Here is a 20,953-nt window from a genome sequence, read left to right as displayed (position 1 = left end):
AGCTTTTTCATCTGTGACATAAATGACATTTTTTACTTGCCTATTTCTGAATCTTCTTTATTAAATAATAAACTCAAGAATAATTTCATACAAATCACCCGTATATGTAACTATTATTTCTTATTATTACAATGACTTTCTCGCAGGCAAAATTTCTGAATCATGGTAGAGTTTGCCAGCGTGAAGCCCTTTTATGAGTGCAGATCCCAAGGCAACTTTCATAAAAACCAAACCTGCAAAAGATCACTTGGAGTCTATGAATAACTCTGAAATACACGCAGACTTCTAAGTACCAGAGGTTTAGGGTAAGGTAAATGTCTTGACGAAGAGCTTTGTCCCCTTTGAATTTTCCTCACCCCAGTGTTTCCAGAAAGAATACTTTAGCTAGCATATGTGCCAGGCCCAAAGACCCTCCACATCTGTCAAGGGGCTTATTAACAAAATTCTAAGAAATATACTAGAAACATAACCTCAGATCCAGCTCAGAGACAGATGAGGTGGTGGTGAGTTTCTCCCAACATTTCAAGGACAAAATTTTTCCCACAATGACTAAGTCCACATAAATGGCTTTCTGTCTTCCTTAGAAGAAATAGTCCTTCCCATTCCTATAGGCTTCCAGGAACAGATAGATAGATAGATAGATAGATAGATAGATAGATAGATGATAGATAGATAGATGATAGATAGATAGATAGATAGATAATGCTCAATATTGTCTAAAAAGGAATTGCTTCTTTTTATTGTAGGATTCAATTCACCTTTTTCCATCCAGGGCAGGGCAGTGAGGGTCTAATCATATTCGAATGTCACATGTTAGTAGCCACTTCTGTTGGCAATTACCATAACCACATCATGCATGGGGGTCACTCAGAAAAGTCCCTGGCAGAGCCTTTAGAGGGTACCTGCATTACAATCTTTGTTTTTAGACCCAGTCCAAAAGAGACATGTTGGCCAGGAGGAATGGCCACATGGAGATTGGCAAGGACTTGGGACACAAAGGGCCATGAAAATGTTCTAGATCATTTCTCTAGATCTTCTGAAAAAAAGCTGAAAAATACACAAGGAACAGAGCACTTCTAAAACCCAGACTGTGGGCCACTCAGTTGCGATGCTTCAGCTCTCCTCACCACAATGGTTTCTCTTTCCCAGGCCCTGTGTAGACACGATTCTATACTCCAGTGACAGTGCTTAAAGCCAGGTATTTGGAAAGCATCATCTCTGACATTCCACCCACTCTCCTTCTTGGTTGAATGGCCTAGGTGTGGCTACAGGAACTATTGGCATTTGGCTAAGGGACAGTTGAGCTGATAATGCATTTAACTTGGGTTTATGTGACTTGCACTTGCACCACAGACAATGAAACATGCTAGTCACCCTCGCGTAGAAATAACTTTCAGGGCTGCTACTGCGATTCTATCAAACATGGGCACCATGGAGAAGAAAAGGTCGAAGGTGACAGAATGTGTCCTTTCGGGTTCTGACACTGAACAAATCATCATGGAAGAGAAATAAAGTTTTAAATGCATAAAACAAGATGCAAGTGTAGATAATTCTTATAAATCTCTTCTTGCAGTTCATACTAGAAAGAAACTTGATAGAGTTTCCCCCCCCACAAAGTTGACAACAATCCTTAAAATTTACATAACATTGCTAATAATGAAGTGTGACTGAAAGAAGCCTTTTAAACCATCAACAGTAAAGAATAAATTTCAGTCAAAATGTAAGAGGAAAAACAAAATTATCTTTCTATTCTCACTATTGAAAATGGTATTACAAATCTTTGTGGTCCTATGGGGAGACAATCAAAGAGCAAAAAAATACAAGGAAAAATGTTTTCTGGAGGATTGTCAGTTAATAAAATTGTGTTAAATTTTTAGTATTGTGATCTGTATAACTGTTTTTCAATTTTATTTTTTGTTTCTTTTGGGTAACGCTGGTGGTGCTCAGGTGTAACTCCAGGCTTGGGGTTTGGCTGTGCTCAGAAGACCATGAGATATCAGGGATAGAATTAAGCCTCCCACATACAAAGTCTCACTCCAGTTCTTTGAGCTATCTCCCTGACCCCTAAAATTTAAATTTGTGTTGATTTTCATTATTCTTTGGAACAACTAATTTGGTGTCTAATTTTGTATTTTTAATTTCATATCTTTTCTTCAACACAATTGTTCATCCATATTTGGACCCCAAATGTAAAGCAAAGCTATTAAATTAACCCAATGGGCAAGGTGATGCAAGCAATTCCCAACAACTTTTTAGGCAAAGCTGATGGTGACTCCTTCCTCCTTTTCCTCCTAGCTTCCCCTTCCTCCTCTGATGCATCTCTCCAAGAGACTGGGAACACATGCATGTGGGACAGTAATGAGTGACATTAATCCTACTTAATTTCAGAGGGAATAGACATGAGAAGAAGGTCAGGTCAAAGTGTGATAATTCTTTCCTGCCCACCACTCTCTACCAAAGGTACTTCAGACTAAGGAAGTTAGTGAAAAGCTCCAGGGATAGAGAGAAATCTTCCATCATCCTCACACAGCCCTTCTCCTGCACCCACCACATGTAGGATGGCTCAATGGCTATTACCCGCTTTTGTGGTAGCTGTTTTGTCAGAAGGCATCCAGCCACTATGATGATTTGCCAGGGCAGATGGTTATGGGTCTAAACAGCAATTGCCTACCCTGGTCCTTACCAGGAGAGAGATTTTAACTCCTGTTTAGAGTAGAGAAAAAGAGGGGAAAGGTGGAGCTGAGTGCTTGAGATGGGTGTGGGTGAACTCCTGACACTGGTGAAGGGTTGGAACATTGTACACCTGAACTCAATCATGAATTGCTTTGTATCTTTGTAATTCATGACAATTCAATGAAAAAACAATATTTTTTAAAAGAGAGAGAAGGGTTAGCCATTCATCCTCTTGTTCTTGATTGGAATACTGAGACTCCAAGGGACCCAACAATTATAGAGCCAGTGGCCTTGGTCATTTTTTCTTTTCTTTTCTATCTTAAGTCACCTCCTTTTTTTCTGAGATCCTTTCCCAGATCACTCCGTGTTGTTGACTCTGTCTATAGATTTGCTTTCAAGTAAATTCAAACTGAGACTCTGTTCATCCTCAACATACGCCCAGAGTTGCAGTGCCATTGTCACTTGCTGTAGTTATAATGGACTCCAGACCTACCTTCCAGACCATCAACACTGCTTCTTTCTAGTCACCCTGAACATAGGCATAAGTAGCTGGCCATCAGAATCCAAAGTAGAGATCTGGGGGACTCTCTGGGAGAAACTCCTGTTTATCTTAATGGTGCCTCTGGAAACAGAAAAGAGGCTATTGCCTTCTACCCCTGCCTCCCCTGTCTGCCTTCTCTGGATCCTTCCTCGACTTCCTTGCCTGATCCTCTGTTCTGACCCCATCCTTATCTCTGACCACCTCATTCACACCTGGCTCTTCTTCATATTTCAGTCGTTGGCTGAAAACCTGTCAGTGTACATCTTCCTGCTGAGATGCTCAGTGTCTTCCCAGCTGACCAGTAGCCTTCAGAAGGCAAGAGCAGACAGACACCTCTCTTCAGGTGGTCTTGCTCTCTCAAGCTAAAGGAGAATGTCTACCAAAAATGAATGTTCAGACAAAACCAAATGAGAAAATAAACATACACGAGAGAACAAGGCAAAACCTCCTCTGTGTGTCTCTGTTTTTCTCACTAGAGAAATGGCCCCCAGTTAATCCCCTTTCTCTCAGTCATAGGATGGGACTTATAATCATCACTGCCACATTTCCAGTATGAGTGCAGTGAAATAGACATCGTAACCAGAAGGAATTGTTCTTGTCTACCCAAATCTAAGTGCCTGTTATTTCTGAAAATTGAAGCATGGGTAATTGCTGTCAATGAAACATCTGACATAAGTATCTTTTTCTTCAGAAAAGAGAGATTTATAAATGCCCTAATGCATCACTCTTTTCTTCCATTAGAACTATCAACCAAGTGGTAAAATTATGATTTTTTAAGATGTTACCACTCAAAAAACAAATTCAACCCCAATCTTTGGTAATGTGTTGCACCAATGAGCATGGAAATATAGTCCATGGCACTGGTGCATTAAAATACAGTCCTCAAACCCCTTCTGACAATGACATACAACCCCCAATTTCCTCCACACAACTTCCCATTCAGATACATATTGGTTGCTCATTTATAAGCATTAATACGTTTTTTTTTTCACAGAAAATATGTATTCCTGACACTTTCTCTTTCCAGGCAGAATGCTTTGATTTCCATGGGCTTTCAACTATACCTCATCAGTACGTGTCTGTAAGACCATTTCTACTGAAAAGGGTTGGTGGCAGGAAAGCTGGGATGTTCAAACATCTCCCAAGTAGTGCCTTTGGAGGTGGGTAGTTCGCCTTTAGTCTAGGTAGCAGCAGGCGTCAGGGTGAGGGGCCATTCCCTGAGCCTTTTGTTACAGTTCCATCTTGGGATGTGGATGATTAATGAGTGACTTAAATATGGAATCCATAGCACCACTAGAAAAACTTCAGTTACAACCCTTTACATTACATTAGCTGAGCTCAGCTAATGTAACAGTTACAACCCTTTACATTAGCTGAGCTCAGGAAGAAGGTCACTACAGATTACAAAGATCTACTCTTGGATCAGACCACCTAGTGGTATTGCCTGAAAGACAGAAATGAAGTTCTATAGCAGCAGGTAATAATCAATAGGTGAAATAGGTGTCCTCTCCCCAGAAGATAGATATTTGACCTGAGAATGAACAAGCAAAGGCCAGGAAGTCTTTGGAGGCTTTCCTTGCAGATGAGATGTCTGGACCCAACAGACACTGAAGACTCTACAGTGTAAAGACTATTTACAGCTGGACTTTCACTGTTCCACTTAGGTACCCCATACACAGTTCTCTCCAATAAAGCATTTTTTCCCTACCAAGGCACTGGAAGAGAGCTAGGCTGCGATTTCCATCCCGAACAAATAGGCCATTCAGAAAGGTCAAACAAAAGCTAAGAAGTCATTTCCACATAGACACGGGATTCTATGCTGCCTGGAATTTCTAGACCAACTTCATCCATTGAACTCACATGACCCCAGGAAAGTGGGTACCAGGACTTGACTCTGGTCACACATCCTACCACACATCCTAAACCACACACAGTGCTATTGTTTCCAAGATGCCAGTCTTAGCGACTCCTGGAGAGCAATCTTTAACTACTTATGATGTTGAAAGCCTTTTGAAAGTCGTATTCACTAATGGAAGCACCTCTTACATATTTTATAAAACTAAACAAACATCAAAGTTAACATTCAAAGGCAACTTGTTTTTCTAAACTCTACAGAGCCTTGTCAGCATATAACTCCCTCCTGCAGGTTCAATTCAAATAAATGGCACAAGATCTCTGAGTTTTCAGGAGAGAAAAATTCAGATTTTCTGCATCCTGAAGGCAACAACTCTGTTTTGTGTCATTGGTTCAGCATACAGCATGGTGCAGGATGCAAAGTTAAGCAGTCTAGAAATGCACCCTAGGGGCAGGGATATGACCACACCAAACAGTCAGTTCTTGTTCATTTTCCCCTCAATGCAGGGATTTCATAACTTCACTACCTTCAAAATTAAATGGTAACTGAAAATAAAAGTTTTATAGATAGGTAATTCCATTATAAGTGGAGTCAAACTTCTCACAAACCTTTACAGGCTCTGGAGAAAGTATAAGGGTATAATAAGGAACTTACTTGCCTTGCATGCAGATGGTCCCAGTTTGATCCCTGGTGTCACACATTGTCTCCTAAGCTCCACCAGGAGTGAGCAGAGAGCCAGGAGTAACCCCTGAGTATGCTGGGTGTGACAAAAGGAAATAATAATAACTTAGGGACTCCCAAAATTTCAAAACGGCATGCGGGCTTAATGTACACCATTATGACAGCTTTGGTGACCAGAATGATCACAATAGTGAACGGTGACTCAGCAGGAACCATGTGTCAGGGCACTGTTCTGGAAGCTTTTTATTGGGCGAGTGACTACATTATAGTCCCCCTTACACCAAGGATGCTCCCCCTTGCCACTATATATCTTCTCGTCACCATCTCTAAAAATAGCACGTTTGCCACCACCCATAACCATTTACCTGGCTACTTCATAACCTGCTGCCTTTTTACCTATTTATTTGTTCAGCTGTTTATTAGGTCTACCTCTCTAAGTTCCACATGAGCAGAAGCTCTATTATTCACTCCTGGTTCTTTAGAAAACAGCAAAAACTCAATAGTGGTTGGATGGATGGATGGATGGATGGATGGATGGATGGATGGATGGATGGATAGGCAGATAGAGGGATTTCATTCATCCTCTAAAACAATCTGCAAAGCAATCTTTAACTGCAAGCCCTTACACAATATTTCAATCCTACTTTCTTCTTGGAACCCAATGCTACCACACAAACCTATCTTGAATATCAAATGAAGTGAGAGATCAGTCTTCCCTCCCTCTCCATCCTCCTACCTTTCATCCACAGAACCCAAGTTTTCAGTCTCTTTCCACCTGAGCATTCTTAGATCAAAGCAAGGAGCAAAGTCCACACAGCAGAATCAGTTCCCATGCTATTTTTATCCTACTTATTTGCAAGCCCAGAATGGACAGTTATATCCCTGGGAGTTTAGGAGCAGAGAATGCTAGATCTCCAGCCTTCCTGAGTTGCAGGAATCATCTCTACAGTGTGGACATTCGTGAAGTCAGACACAGACCCCACTCAGGGAAGTGAATTGCTGTAAACTTACCTGGTGATGATGATGAAATGGCTAAAGTGAAGGTGATGGATTTTCCTGTTCCGCAGTCTCGCCCATTTACATCCAAGACCCTCCACTTCCGAAGTACCCTGTTGAATGACTCACTCCTGGCTACATTTGTTCCTCAAAAAATATTGGGTAGAGACTGCGCTCATTCTGGCTCATGTTCTACAATGATCTCACTCTGGCTCCTGGTCCATAATGATGAGGTTCTGCCTGAATTATAACCTACAGCAGATTTTTCAGTTACTTTCTTTCAGAATAAAAAAAAGGACTTTCATCTTCCTTAGAGTCTCAATTTTATCTCCAGGTAAATATCACTATTTCCCCAATATAGTTTTACTTTGTGAGCACAAAGTAGGAAACCAGGAGCCAATGTTTTAATTGCTCCAATAAAATGAATCATTTCTTTCATGGGTATTTTACTCCTTGCAAAGATTGTTTTTTTTTCTGCAATGTGTAAGTGCATTTCTGAGACTTCTTAAATGCTAGCCTATTTCTGAGCCCAATAACTCCATTTGCCACCACAGACGCCTTAGAAGGGATCTCTAAAGTGGATTACATAGCTCAGGGGATGGATAATGGGTTATGGAGTCACTGCCTTTGAAGTCATTCATTCAAGTGGAGTCCAGGCTACAAGCCATGAACACAAGTATCAACACAACTGACAACTGTTGGGTTTTGTCAGTGACAAGAGGTAAGTGGGTCCTCTCCAGATCTAAGACCCAAGACTTACTGCGTAGGTATCATCATTGTCATCAGAGTATGAAGACACTCATAGAGATGGGACCCCTGGAAGAGTTAGCTGCAACTTGTATGGAGCTGGAGGGTATCATGCTAAGTGAAGTGAATCAGAAAAGTAGATCAGCACTGCATTATCTCACCCATATGCAGAGTGTAACGAAACAAAGAAAGGCATTAAATAATCCCTTATGGAAACCAATCCTGATCCAGGGTCAGTTGAACTGGAATGTGAGTGGCAGCAAAGAGCAGAATGGGCAGTGGGGTGACAGTGGGGAGATCTTCAAACACCAGTGGAGGAACAGGTATTGTAACTCTGCAACTATAAAATAACGACTTCAAAACTATTTTAAAGATGCTACCTCAATTTTAAAAGAGGAAAATATCATGGAATGCCCCCAAAGGAGCAGATCTAGGAGTTGATTCCAATCCACAATATGACATATAGTTTCATCCCTTTGACACTGCAATCAACATAAAGCAACACTCTACTTGCAAGATAATAGCATTGAGTCCAACACAGTTGGGTCTGAATGCTGGTCTCCTCCATCCATTAGCCCAACCACCCAATGCAAAGCAGCATTAAAGTGCAAGGTTAGGGATCTGACTGTCAGAACAACCTTTGGCCCTCAAGGAGACTTTCAAGTGCAGACATTAAGTTTTTTCTTCGGGGTAGACTCTTCCTCATTGTAAAGCACATCCTCTATCATCTGCAAGGGGACCAGAGAGAAGGGAGTCAAAAGTAAGAATGTGACTTGGCCTGCAGCCACAGGAAACTGAATGGGGGTGGGGAATGATGACTTTTTTTTTCTCAATAGAATTAGCTAGCATTATGGCATGTGCCCATTTAGAATGGAATGGCACATCATAAAAATGCCAAAAATGTGGAGAAGAAAAACATTAAAATATTCAACAGCAGAATATTAAGGACAGGCCTAATTAAAGAGAGAAAGTCATAATAAATGCAGGGCTCTTTAAATCTTCTTTGTCATTGGGCTACACTGCCACCGACTCTCAGTGCCATTTAAGTTGCTCTAAATGGATCTCCTCTGTACTAGGAGCCCCTTTTGATTACACTTGAACACATGCCTCTCAGGAGCTCCTTCCTGTCAGGCACTACGCAGTGGGATCCTGGAGGGAACCTCTGGGACATCATGTGGAGACCCCATGTTCAGCAACACACACACACACCGCTTCCCTGGACGTCCAGCAGAAGAGTGAGCAGCAAGCTTGAACAGGAAGGGAGACAATGTGGGGGGATGTTCTACTTCAAACCCAACCTAGAAGGCTTTCTGATGGGGATGTCGTAGGAGCTCAGAGGTGCAGTTTCACCCAGAAGGAATGATGTTTCATTTGGGCCCTAAACTATGACCCTTATTCAAATTTAAATAATTATCTTATTCAAATTGAAGGTAATTTGAATAAAAGAGAGAATTTTGAGGCAGTGACAGAGGTAGTACAGGGTGCAGACTCAGCATGTGCACAAGCCAGGTTTTATCCCCAGCATCAAGTGGACCCCAAGTATCCCCACGTGTAGCCAGGAGATCCCCAGAGCCACCAGGGTTAGAAGGCACCCCTGGAACTCAGGGCTTCACTGACTCTCTCACAACTTTATGCCTTTGCATTGAACCATCAACCCTGTTGGCCAAGAATTACAGATGAAAAGACTATATTTTCTGGGATCATTCCTATAGCTCATTACTAGAGAAGTTTCTCGGATCATGTAAAGCACCCAAAACCATGAGGAAGAGCCAGAGCAGCCTCTCCTGAGCATGTTGCTTTTGCAACTGCCTTACCACTGATGATCATTCTTCTCTTCCCTTGGAAGAGGGAGAGGATGCAGTCTGAATGGTTTCTTGCCCAAAAAAAAAGGTGAGGTCACAAAACTTTACAGGTAGGTTTCCCAGTCTCCTAAGCACCCCTCTCTCAGAAAAGAGGAGAATTTCTCCCCCCAGAATGCCATCTTTCTACACACTTATAGGAGTCTCAATGGCAAAGAATTCAGGGGGGTTCCAGATACAGTTTTCATCAAGTTTTGACTTTGCCAGGCCAAACTAGCAATTTGAGGGATATACTACTTATGTCAGTGGTACAACCAAGAAATCAAATCAATACATTATCATTTTCCTAGACTTTGTTTATCTTTAAGACAATAAAGGTCATATGTTTGTGGTGCTTTCAACATTTCTCTAAAAACATGGCACCTCTAGCTCTGTTACCTGGTGCTCAGTTCTGCTCCCTTATTAATCCCTAGAGGTATTTGCATGAATACAGCATCTTTGTTTCCAGGATTGATCCCCTCCCTAATGACTGCTGCTGTGGTCACGGGACATCAGACCTCCTCCTAAGGAGCTAATTTTCATATCTTGAAGCCTTGTGATTTCAAGTGGAAGCAACAAAAATCTGGAAATGAAGACCCTATTTGCAAACGTTGTTTCTGGTGATAAAAATCTAGAAAAACTAAAGACCTTAAATGCAAAAGAGATTTATCTAATGAATAGCAAACAACATTATCTTCAACTCTACTTACAGCGATGGCAAAAAGTTAAGACGAAGAGAAACAAAATTAAAAGTGAACTTTCAAATAATAACTACATGCTTTATTCTATTCCATGGCTGGGTTGGTCTTCCTACCAACAAGGAACCATTATATTCTACTTTTTTGATGATCCCCGTTTCATGAAGCAATATCAGCAGAAAAGTAAAATTTGAAAATGACATATTTTGCCTAGATAAAGTGTTGGAAAAATCCAAAGCCACATCAGTATTTTCTGTTGTTCTGCTATTCCAATATAACTTCATGTGCACATTTTATTGTTTCTATTTCTATTGTCACAATTAAAAAGTTGTTTTCCTTGGGAAGCTGCTCTTCATAGAAAGCTTATCACAGCCATGGCACCAAATGTAAAAATTTGTGGTTTTTATGACAAACTTTTGAGGTGATTAAATCAAAACAGTTGCTATGGCTCAACTCACAATAAGGTATTATTGTTGATTAGTGACTGTCAGTCTTCCCAGGGCATCTTCCTGGGTCAAACTGACACCTTACATAAATCCCATCATTTTGGATTAAGATCCACACTCAAGAGACAGTGAAAATGGCCCATACTAGAAAACCACCAAGTGTGTAAAAAAAAAATCTCCCCATCAAGTTTTCATCTCTGGGATATTTCCTAGATTGAAAATGTTCCCTTGTCTCCTGATACACTGACTCCCAGGGAAGCATCAGGTAGGGACATTGTCCTGGCCTGTTAAGAGGAGAGGAAGAAAAATAAAGTTCGGGATTAAGGAAGACAACACTTTAACCAATTACTCAGCCCTCGAGACTGGGTGCCTGGCAATCTGTCCCCCTTCTTTGGAGGCACACAACGATGGATACCAGGCCTGAGACTCACACAATACACATGCCTCAGAAAGCATGGAATGGTCAAGATGGACCCACGCATGGTGTGGTGGGCAGTGGCCTCTAGATCTATCTTGATTTAGCTGAGAAATGAAAATGCTGTAAGGTCACAAGCTAAGATTGTCATAAAGTACATGCCAGCACCCTATACTTTAATAGTCCCAAGCCGCTTTTTAACTTGGAGGGAAACGATTTGCCTAATGTCTCTAGGAATGGCTCAATTAATTTCCTCCCTTAAATAATATTCACCTGTCCCCAAGAATGGGCCTGGGGAGAAATGGGTTTCTTTACTTCTGGTCTTTGTCAGCTTAGAACTCAGAAGTGATGAGGGTAGAAAGAAAGCTGCTTTCAGGATAACAGAAATCTTTCCCAGAAATCAAGCACGTTCACACTTCAGTTGGTCAGACCTGAACAGACTCTGCAGACACTCAGTCTGTGTCTAACAATTAGCTCCCTGTTTGAGCAGTAAAGACCCTAGTAGGGCAGGCCTTCCTGAATGATTCCTTCACTAGATAGAAAAGCAGGTTGAACATTTACTCTGTGCTAGATTCGTGATCAGGTTGAAGACCTAATTCGTGCTCAATATACAAGCAGGTTGAACACTAATGCACAATCAGGTTGAACATCTATTCTGTGCTAGATGCACAAGCAGGTTGAATGACTATTCGATGTGTGAGCAGGATGAACACCTACTCCGTACTGGATGCATGAAAAGGTTGAACATCTACTCTGTGCTGGATGTGCGAGAAGCTTGAACACCTACTCAGTGCTGAATGCATGAGAAGCTGGACCACCTACTCTGCTAGATGCATGAGCAAGTTTAATACCTACTTTGCTAGATGTGTGAGCAGGTTGAACACCGACTCTGTGCTAGGGGCATGAGAAGGTTGAACACTTACTTTTTGTCACATGTATGAGTCCAGGACCAAAGGTTCCCAAATTTATGTAGCCCAACTTTTCAATGGAAAAAAAATAATAACTCAGCACCTTTCCCAAACCAGAAATCTACCTTTTTCAAGTAAACCAGCAGATAGTGGCCCCCAATTGACCTGAGGCTGCCAGACCCTAAAGTTTCCAGTCCATCTCCTACTTTGAAAAATATTGCACAAAGGACAGCCATACTCAGGGAAACTCCCAACTCTGCATTCAAAAATTGTTCCTGGTGGTGTTCAGGGAAACCTGGAATCAAACTTGGTCCTCCCGTATGGAAAGCATAAGCTCAGTCATGCCTTTCCCCACAGGAGCAATTTTAAACAGGATGGGTTCTGTGTATTTATTGGAAAAGTAACACTCAAGAGAAGACTGGGACAATGGAAGAAGTTCATCACGATGCTACATAACAGAGTATTTCAAAAGAAGGAAGGAGTCGAGGCCAAGTCCAGAAGAGTTTTAAAGAGAGACTGTCCAGAATATCACCGAGTCCATTTCAAGAAGTCAGAAGATGTCCAACTATTCTTGTAAGCTGGAGTCAGTCTTGTCCTCCATTCAGTGTCATCTTTGAAATGAGAGCCTGAGTGACAGGTGTAGCCCATGAACTCTGTGCCATATCTGTGTCTGAGGGGATGAGCTCTGCCAACACTGTTTCCCAAGCATCCGTGCTGTGCATGAACTGCGGGTCAATAGTGATCCTGGGTTTGTCAACAGGTCAGCAGTCTGGTCTTGGTTACACTATGCGACTTCCAATCTAGGTCAGAAGAAACTCATCGGCCTCTGCTGACTCTCAGACACACCGTACCCTAGGGAAGGCAGCCACAAAACCACAGGGGTGCCCATGGGGAAAGAAGCTGGCCATCCAGGGAGCTGCCATCTTAAAGTGCTTCTTCCAGGCCGAGAATCTTTCTCTGGCCACAGCTTCAGGCACCAACCCCTGGTCTCTTCCTGGTGACAGACAACCTGGGCAGGAGCAGAGTCATAACAGCCCCTCTCATATGCTACTATGCTTCGATTGAGTTTCCAATCCACAGATAAATGAGAGAGTATCAGTCCCTAATTATTGCCTGGAACCATCCCTCAAGAGGTTCCCCATCTCATAACACCCACATATTGCAATCACTCGCTAATTACTATTTGAAACTTTCTGTTTTTATTCAAATGCTTTCTTTCCACTTCTAAATTCAACGTAAAAATCAGGAGCAAGATCACAACCAGATAAGAAAAATTGTATTGGAAATTACCAACAACTTGTACTGGGCTGGAGTGATAGCACAGCATGTAGGGCATTTGCCTTGGACGCGGATGACCCAGGTTCGATTCCTCTGCCCCTCTCGGAGAGCCCGGCAAGCTACCGAGAGTATCTCACCCATATGGCAAAGCCTGGCAAGCTACCCATGATGTATTCGATATGCCAAAACCAGTAACAACAAGTCTCACAATTTGTTGAGAGATGTTACTGGTGCCCGCTCGAGCAAATCGATGAACAATGGGAGGACAGTGCTACAATGACAGTGCTACACTGTACTGTACTCACCCAGAGCAATATGAAATATTAGAGGATGTGTAGCCTTTGGTGGGCATAAATAATGGCTCTGCCACTTACTAGCTTGAGCAAGTTATTTAAATGTATCAAGCCTCAGTTTCTCATTTTGTAAAACAAAGGAAATAGTAGTTGGCTTATTTCTTTGAGAAAATCAAGGAACTAAGAAGAAATTATTTTATTCAAAAACATGTTTCTCTTTTATTAAAATAAATCTGGGTCACTTATGTTTTGAAGAAACAACACTATAAAAATCATAAATTGATGTGTACATATAAGTTTTATTTGCTAGTCTCATGGCTAATATTAAGACTATTAATAGGCCTCAAACAACTAAACAAAAATTAAATATATTCATAATCAGTAATCCATCTTTTATTGACTACTGCATACCAAATATGATATTTTGGAAAGTGTAAAGTACCAAAAGAAGTATTTGCTAACCCAGATGAGCCCATTTAATTTGATTAGATTTGAGACTTTTTTTTTAATCTGCTGGCTTTTGTGATAAAAGCCACCTCAATAGCCAGATGACATATGAGTAGTTACATGATTGGTCTAAAAAATCTGGAAGTTCTCCTTAATTCCAATAATATAATTAACTGAATTATAACCTCTAATTTGAAAATAAGACAACTCACAATTAGTACTCAATTATCTTCTTAATCATAATAACCTGAATGAATAGAAAAAGGATGGACTGTCAATAGCATTAAAAGGAGAAAAGAATTAATGTGAGAATCATGGCCCCAAGAGCCAAGACCAGTGTCTTGTATAATTAAAGACCATTTATGTTCTAGCACAATAATAAGCACTGGTTTACAAAACCTTGGGATCTGTCCCTGCTCCCAAAGACCTTCATATCATGCTCTATATTTAGTATTTTCTTCAAAGTCAAATTAAAGCAGAATGCGGTATGTTTTATCCAGTTTATGTATCCTGCCTGTTCACACAAGATTTAAAGATGACTTAAAAATAAAGCAGAATATATTACCTCCCAAATTTATAAAGAGGAAATGGTATCCAAGCCAAGATTTCCCCAAATATAGGAAACCATGGGTATATGATATCATGTTCTGAAAGAAAACAAGGTTGTGTGGGTCCTGAAATGAATCTGTATCTCAACCAACTGATTTACTCCCAGAACATTTGTTTATCTGCACAAATGATGCTGTCTGACCATTTAGCTCCATTAACTGTGAAGGGGCAATCAACAATATTGAGGTATAGAGTGGCCTTCGGGAATTGGACATCACTTTGAAATTACTCAGCTGCAAATGGTGAACGGGACTCAGGACTTGTTACTGCCAAAGATAACTAACTTATCTGAACAGGACTTGCAGGACTACTACAGTTCTGTATATGATTCTCAGACAGCATGGGATTCAGAATAGGACTTACACTTCGGTTCGGAAAACAACTTATCATAGCTAGTCAGAATTTATCATGAGTATACCTACATAATTTTGTATAAAGGAGAAAAATAAAAGGAGAGGGGATGAAGTTATATAATTTCAACACAGAACAAAATATAGATGTTTTCTTTAGTCTACGCATGTTGAGATTTTTAGGTCTTACATTCTTTTGGCTTTTAAAAATCTTAAAAGTGAGTCATCCCCCCTTACTTCAGCCAAAAAGCCTAAATTAAGAACTCCTCCCATCTAATTGCCTCTTTTTAAAGATGATCAAGACCAGAAAGATTCTATGATTAGTCTAAAGACATAGAGCTTAAGAATAGCCTAAGTGGGACTGGAAATATAGGGGTTTTTTTCCATTTTTTTAAAATTGAATCACTGTGAGATACCGTTACAAAGCTTTTATGTTTGAGTTTCAGTGATACAATGATCTAACATCCTTCCCTCCACTAGTGTACATTTTCCACCACTAATTTCCCCAGTATACCTCCACCCCCAATCTACCCCTCCCCCTGCCTCTACGACAGAGGATTTCCTTCTTACTCTCTCTCTACTTTGGGGCATTATGGTTTGCAATACAGATACTGAGAGGCCATCATATTTGGTCCTTTGTTTACTTTCAACACACATCTCCCATCCCGATCGATCCCTCCAACCATCATTGACTTAGTGATCTCTTCTATGTCCCAGCTGTCTTCTCTCCAAGCTTATGAGGAAGGCTTCTAATCATAGAGCAATCTTCCTATCCCTTGTCTCTACTGTCCTTGCATGTTAGTCTCATATTATGTTATTTTATACTCCACGAACGAGTGCAGTCATTCTATATCTGTCCCTCTATTTCTTACTCATTTCACTTTGCATGATACTCTCCATGTTCATCCACCTATAAGCAAAGGAAATATAGTTTTAAAACTGAGAGAGGAGTCCATTCCCCCTGTTGTGATAAATTTCCTGTGGATTTGTATAATTCAATGGTCAACCTGAGCAGTAAAATCAAGAAAACTGATTTGCCATTCTCTCTGGCATCCATGAGCCATCCCTGCAGAGGAGCAAGAGACTTGGGATGAAAGCAGATGGCAGAATATACAGAAGACTTGTGAAGTAACATTCTCTTTCTCAAAAGAGCTATGTCAAGAGAGAAAAAAAAAAGCTCTGTTGTTGCAATTCGCTCAAAAGAAAACCCAGCACCAAAAGCCACAGATGCCTCCTGGACAGAATATTTATATTAGGATTGGGGTGCAAATAGTGCCTGGCCATTAAAAAAAGTCAACAGAAGCTCCCAAATAAAACTTTTCTACATAAAATTGAGAGCTTGTTTGGAGGTTCTAGCAGGGGAGCACAGCTACTTGTATACCCTCCACCAGAGACCAGTCAGTCTCTATTCGGGGAAGGCTGTCTTCTTCGACCGAACGCACAGTTTCGGGAGCGACGCACATGAAGCAGTGAGGGAGGAAGGGGACAACCGCCTAGCCAGCTAGATCAGCCAAATCAACTCTGGCGATCAATGGGGTGACAGAGCAATAGCACAGCGGTAGGGTGTTTGCCTTGTGCACAGCCAGCCTGGCCAAGCCAAGTTCGATTCTTCCACCCTTCTCAGAGAGCCCGGCAAGCTACCAAGAGTATCTCGCCTGCATGGCAAAGCCTGGCAAGCTACCCGTGATGTATTCAATATGCCAAACACAGTAACAACAAGTCTCAAAATGGAGACATTTCTGGGCCCGCTTGAGCAAATTGATGAACAACGGGAGGACAGTGATACATAAAATTGCTCCTTTATTTTCCCCCATGCATCTGTAAGCCAAGCAGCAGAGGTGGGTTTGTAGATAAGCAATCTTTGATTCTGTTTAACTGGTCTACTTGTGAGGCACCAAATTCATCATCAAATAATAAACCATGATGACATACATAGATATATATTTCATCTCCAACTATGTAACAGTTTGCTTTTGGCACATAAAAAATGCTTAGGGAAAGAACTGGGTCACTCTTTTAGCTTTCATGGCTATTGTTTGGGGGGTGGGCCTCACAGGCAGGTTCATGGCCCTCCTGGCAGTTCTGTCAAAGATACTGATGGGTAAGGGCAGAGGGTACATGCTGTCCAGTGGATCACGTGGTGCTGGAGATCGAACCAGAATCAGCTCCATGCAAGGCAAATGCCGAACTCCTATACAGTCTCTCTGACACTCTTTTCACACCAAAACCCAGAGGACATCGTTGAATGCACATAGGTATGTTCAATTTGAATTGGAATGGTTTGAAAGCAAGTGGAATATTCAACAGAGTTATTTTGGCTTATGATTTGACTTTTTAAAAATATAAGCTACAGTAGAGTATAGAAAAACAAGCATATGTTAAATCATCACCATAATTTATTCTGCTAAGAATAAATACATAAATTATTTGAAAATATATTGAAAAGTAAAATTATAACTGAAAAATGACAATTAATTTAATAGTGTATAGAGCATCAGTTTTATCTAATAGTATTTCTATTAGGATTATCTGAGCATTTGATGGCTATAATTAAAGTTTATTCTAATACCATCATTTACAATTCTGTTTATTCATCTTAAGACCATAGTATAATTTCAATAAGCCTCTTAGGAAATGTGAAGTCAAGTTTCTTCTATAGTTGCCTTAGAACTGGCTTAACAAACATACTTTATTTTTATTATTTGGTTATCTGAAATGTTATCCAAGTAAATTTTTTAGCCACCATGCTACCTTATTTATAATCATCAGTGAGAAGGATGAGCTTCCCCAGAAGTCCTAGATAAATCCTATCACCAGTTTCAAACTTCTACTTCTGTCTGTGTGATTTAATGCTTTGAAAAATTCACCACAATTTTTTTACTTTCAATCTTTAAAATAACTGTAATGAGTTCAAAACTGATAGAGATAAAATTCTCAGGATATTCAGGCAAAGAGTAAAAAGGGAATTTCATCATCTCTAATACAAGCACACAAGCTATTTTAATGTAGGAAAATTTCTTACCACCCCAAAATATAAGGCTGAGATGCAATTTCTCAATACCAATGAAAGTTAAGGGAGAGGGTTGGAGGATGGCTTAGAGGGAGAAAGGAGACAACAGACAGATAACAAGCACACACACACACACACACAGAGAGAGAGAGAGAGAGAGAGAGAGAGAGAGAGAGAGAGAGAGAGAGAGAGAACCATTACCACTCAATACCAGTGAAGAATGTTTTTGATACATTCCCATTCCCATTCTAATTCCTAACACAACTTTGCTCTCTCCTTCCAAATTGGGGAAGAAGGGAAAGAAAATAACCATAAACCAAACTCTGGGACACTTATTGTGGTACTGGGAAATTCAAGGGTATTATTCTTATCTTTAGCTCAATACCTGAGATTATCAGCAAATGCAAGGATTATTGTCAAAATCCATTTATGACTTCCTCTTTGGAGAATGAAGAATGAACATTTTCAGTCTTATAAATCAAGATAGACTTTGAAAACACTTTTCCGTCCTATCATATTCTTAGACTACCTTTTAAAATGCTGTCTCAACCTCAAGGGAGTATTTACTTGGACTTTCTTTGATCCTTCCAACTTTATTTCCTACCTTCATTCTTTTCTCTCTCCAGTCTTCCTCCCTTTCTTCTTTGCTTCAAGATGTTCAATAGATGATCAGTGAGAATTACTCTGAGTCAAACATTATTCTAAGTGCTAGAGACTCCATAATAAATAAGAAAAAGAAGTCCTCCAGAGCCAGACAGAGAAAGGAGAGAGAGAGAGAGAGAGAGAGAGAGAGAGAGAGAGAGAGAGAGAGAAAGGGAGAGAGAGAGAGAGAGAGAGAGAGAGAATGTGTGTGTGTATACAGGAGGTAAAGCACTTACCTTGCATGTGGAAGACCCAGTTTTGAATCCCTGACACTGCACATGGTTACCCAAGAACAATCAGGACTCACTGCTGAGCAGAGACCCAGGAATAGTGAGAGAGAGAGAGAGAGAGAGAGAGAGAGAGAGAGAGAGAGAGAGAGAGTTAGGAAGGGAGAGGGAGAGGAGGAGAGGGAGGGTGAGGGAAGAAGGGAAGAAGGAAGAAAGGGAAGAAGGAAGGAAGGAAGGAAGGAGGGAGGGAGGGAAGGAGGGAGGGAGGGAGGGAAGGAGGGAGGGAGGGAGGGAGGGGAAGGGATGGAGGGAGGAGGAAGAAAGAGAAATAAAGTCTTCTCCCAGTCACACCCTGGAGATGGGAGCAGCTTCATGGGAGAGAAGGGTGGTATGTGACCCAAACTGTGTTGGACAGGAAGTTGAGGCAAAAAACAGTCACTGGCTTTGGAGCTTTCAAAGCACAAGTACAAGATAGCCAAAGATAGCCTCAAGCAACTCAAACAAATGCAGGATTGTATTTGACTTTAGATAGAAACACATAAAAATGTCCGGGTACGAAACCTGTAGAGCCATAGTTCACTGAAATTCTGCAATGCTGTGAATGAATGTCGGGCACAGTTCTGGAAGTTGCTTCAGAAAGGTTCAGTGTGCCAATCTCTGCATCCATGACATCCCCTGAGCATTACCCAGAGAGTCCAGTTTTCAAATTTCAAATCTCTCTGACTTTCACTCATGGCATAAACATCAGGCCCACCATGGGGATGTTTTTATTTATGGGATACCAGAGGAAGAGGTTTCACTGTAGGGGGAAACATCAGCAAATCAGAAGAGCAAAAACTGATCCCAGCCAGCCCAAAATGAGAGGGGCAGATGTAGTCATTAACACAGTTTCTGAAGAATAAACATCCCCTTTTTGATGTTCGCCTGTTCTTGCATGCTGTGTCCCTGGCGAAGGAGAGCCAATCGCTGTATCTGAAAATGACTGTTAATCACATTTTTGAAAAACATATTTTAGCAAAGAAGGAAAACACTCCACCGTGCAGCTGGAAAGCAGGAAGAGAGCGAGAAAATGGAGCCACCCCCGCAGCCAAAACAACTCAGTGTGGCTACAGTGTCATGTCAACGTCTCTCGGAAGCCCAGCTGATTTATAAAATCATCAGAACTGCAGCGGCCGGCTCTGATTACCATCGCGATCTGGGTGGTGCATTTAGACTTCGGTGGAAAATCTGTTCAAGCGAATTCTCCCATACTGATGGCACCCAGTGGGCTACATGCTCACAGGTTCTCAAAAACAGAGACAAAGTCATGTCAAAGGTCATCTTTTCATTCAAAGGTAGCACATGAGACGCTGAGCTGTAACTTCACACCAAATTTTACTGCAAAGTCACAGAATGACTCTTTTTGGAAGCTGAGTTTGAATAAAATAGCATAAGACCAGGGGAACAATGACCTTGAATAAAAAAGTTATGGGAACTGAAAGAAAGCAAAGTGGTAGCGTCTGAGAACCACAAAGAGGTAAGAAGGCAGAAATGTGATTCTCTTCTCTAAGCAATCCACCCCTCACTTTCTTGCCCATCCTTCCACCCCGACAGCTCTAAAAATGCCTTTGATCTCTGGTAGGCAGTTTTCAGCATCAGTAGGCTAAAATACTCCCGGGTCTGCCTGTCCATTCCAGCAAGCCATGCTAAATCACTCCAACAAAGCCATGTTAAGTCATTAGATAGATGATCACTCTAAGTGACCCAGCAGAAACTCTCAACTCCATCTGATCTGCTTAACTACACTGATGCAAAGCCTTTATTACCCTGACTAGACATTTCCCAGCAAGAGACATAGGAGAAAAAAAAGCACAATGCCCAACTATTGCTCAGAGAAGTCAAGAGAAAGTGATGCAAAATATTGGTTTGTAAGTTGGAGCCCTCCTGGTGTGGGCATCCCTGGAAAATGGCATTGGGAAGGAGAAGTCTCCTGTACACAGCCAACAGCTGACACATCCATGGCAAGAAGGCAAGTCTTTCCTTCCTAGAGACTGCATGGCAGCTTGAAACAGTGAAATGCATTGCTTCTTCTTACCAGCCCCAGATAGAAGGGAAGGTCCACGCTTGTGAGTGGCTCCATGCTTGGAACCCTGCATGCTACCTCTGAGCATCAACTCCAGGCTGGCATGATTCCAGGTGATCAAAAAAATCTCTCATTTTCATGAGATGAAGTGCTCGCCCTCTCCTCGCTTTCCATGGGCCAGGGCTTAAAAGAGGCATTTTGAAAATATACGTGACCCCACTACAGCCCCTCCTAAGT

General features: G+C 41.3%; 1 protein-coding gene and 1 pseudogene across 5 annotated transcripts in view; one reads left to right on the top strand and one right to left on the bottom strand.

Annotated features, from left to right (window-relative positions):
• Positions 1–20,953, bottom strand: part of ESRRG (estrogen related receptor gamma) — a 635,624-nt gene that overhangs the window by 509,867 nt on the left and 104,804 nt on the right. The window lies entirely within an intron of this gene.
• LOC130020214 (uncharacterized) lies at positions 9,175–9,364 on the top strand (annotated as a pseudogene).

Source organism: Sorex fumeus, unplaced genomic scaffold (assembly GCF_029834395.1).
Source record: "Sorex fumeus unplaced genomic scaffold, SorFum_2.1 ptg000010l, whole genome shotgun sequence".
Taxonomy (NCBI): Eukaryota; Metazoa; Chordata; class Mammalia; order Eulipotyphla; family Soricidae; genus Sorex; species Sorex fumeus.
Note: the sequence above shows the minus strand (reverse complement) of the source record. Positions and strands in the feature narration are given on the sequence as shown.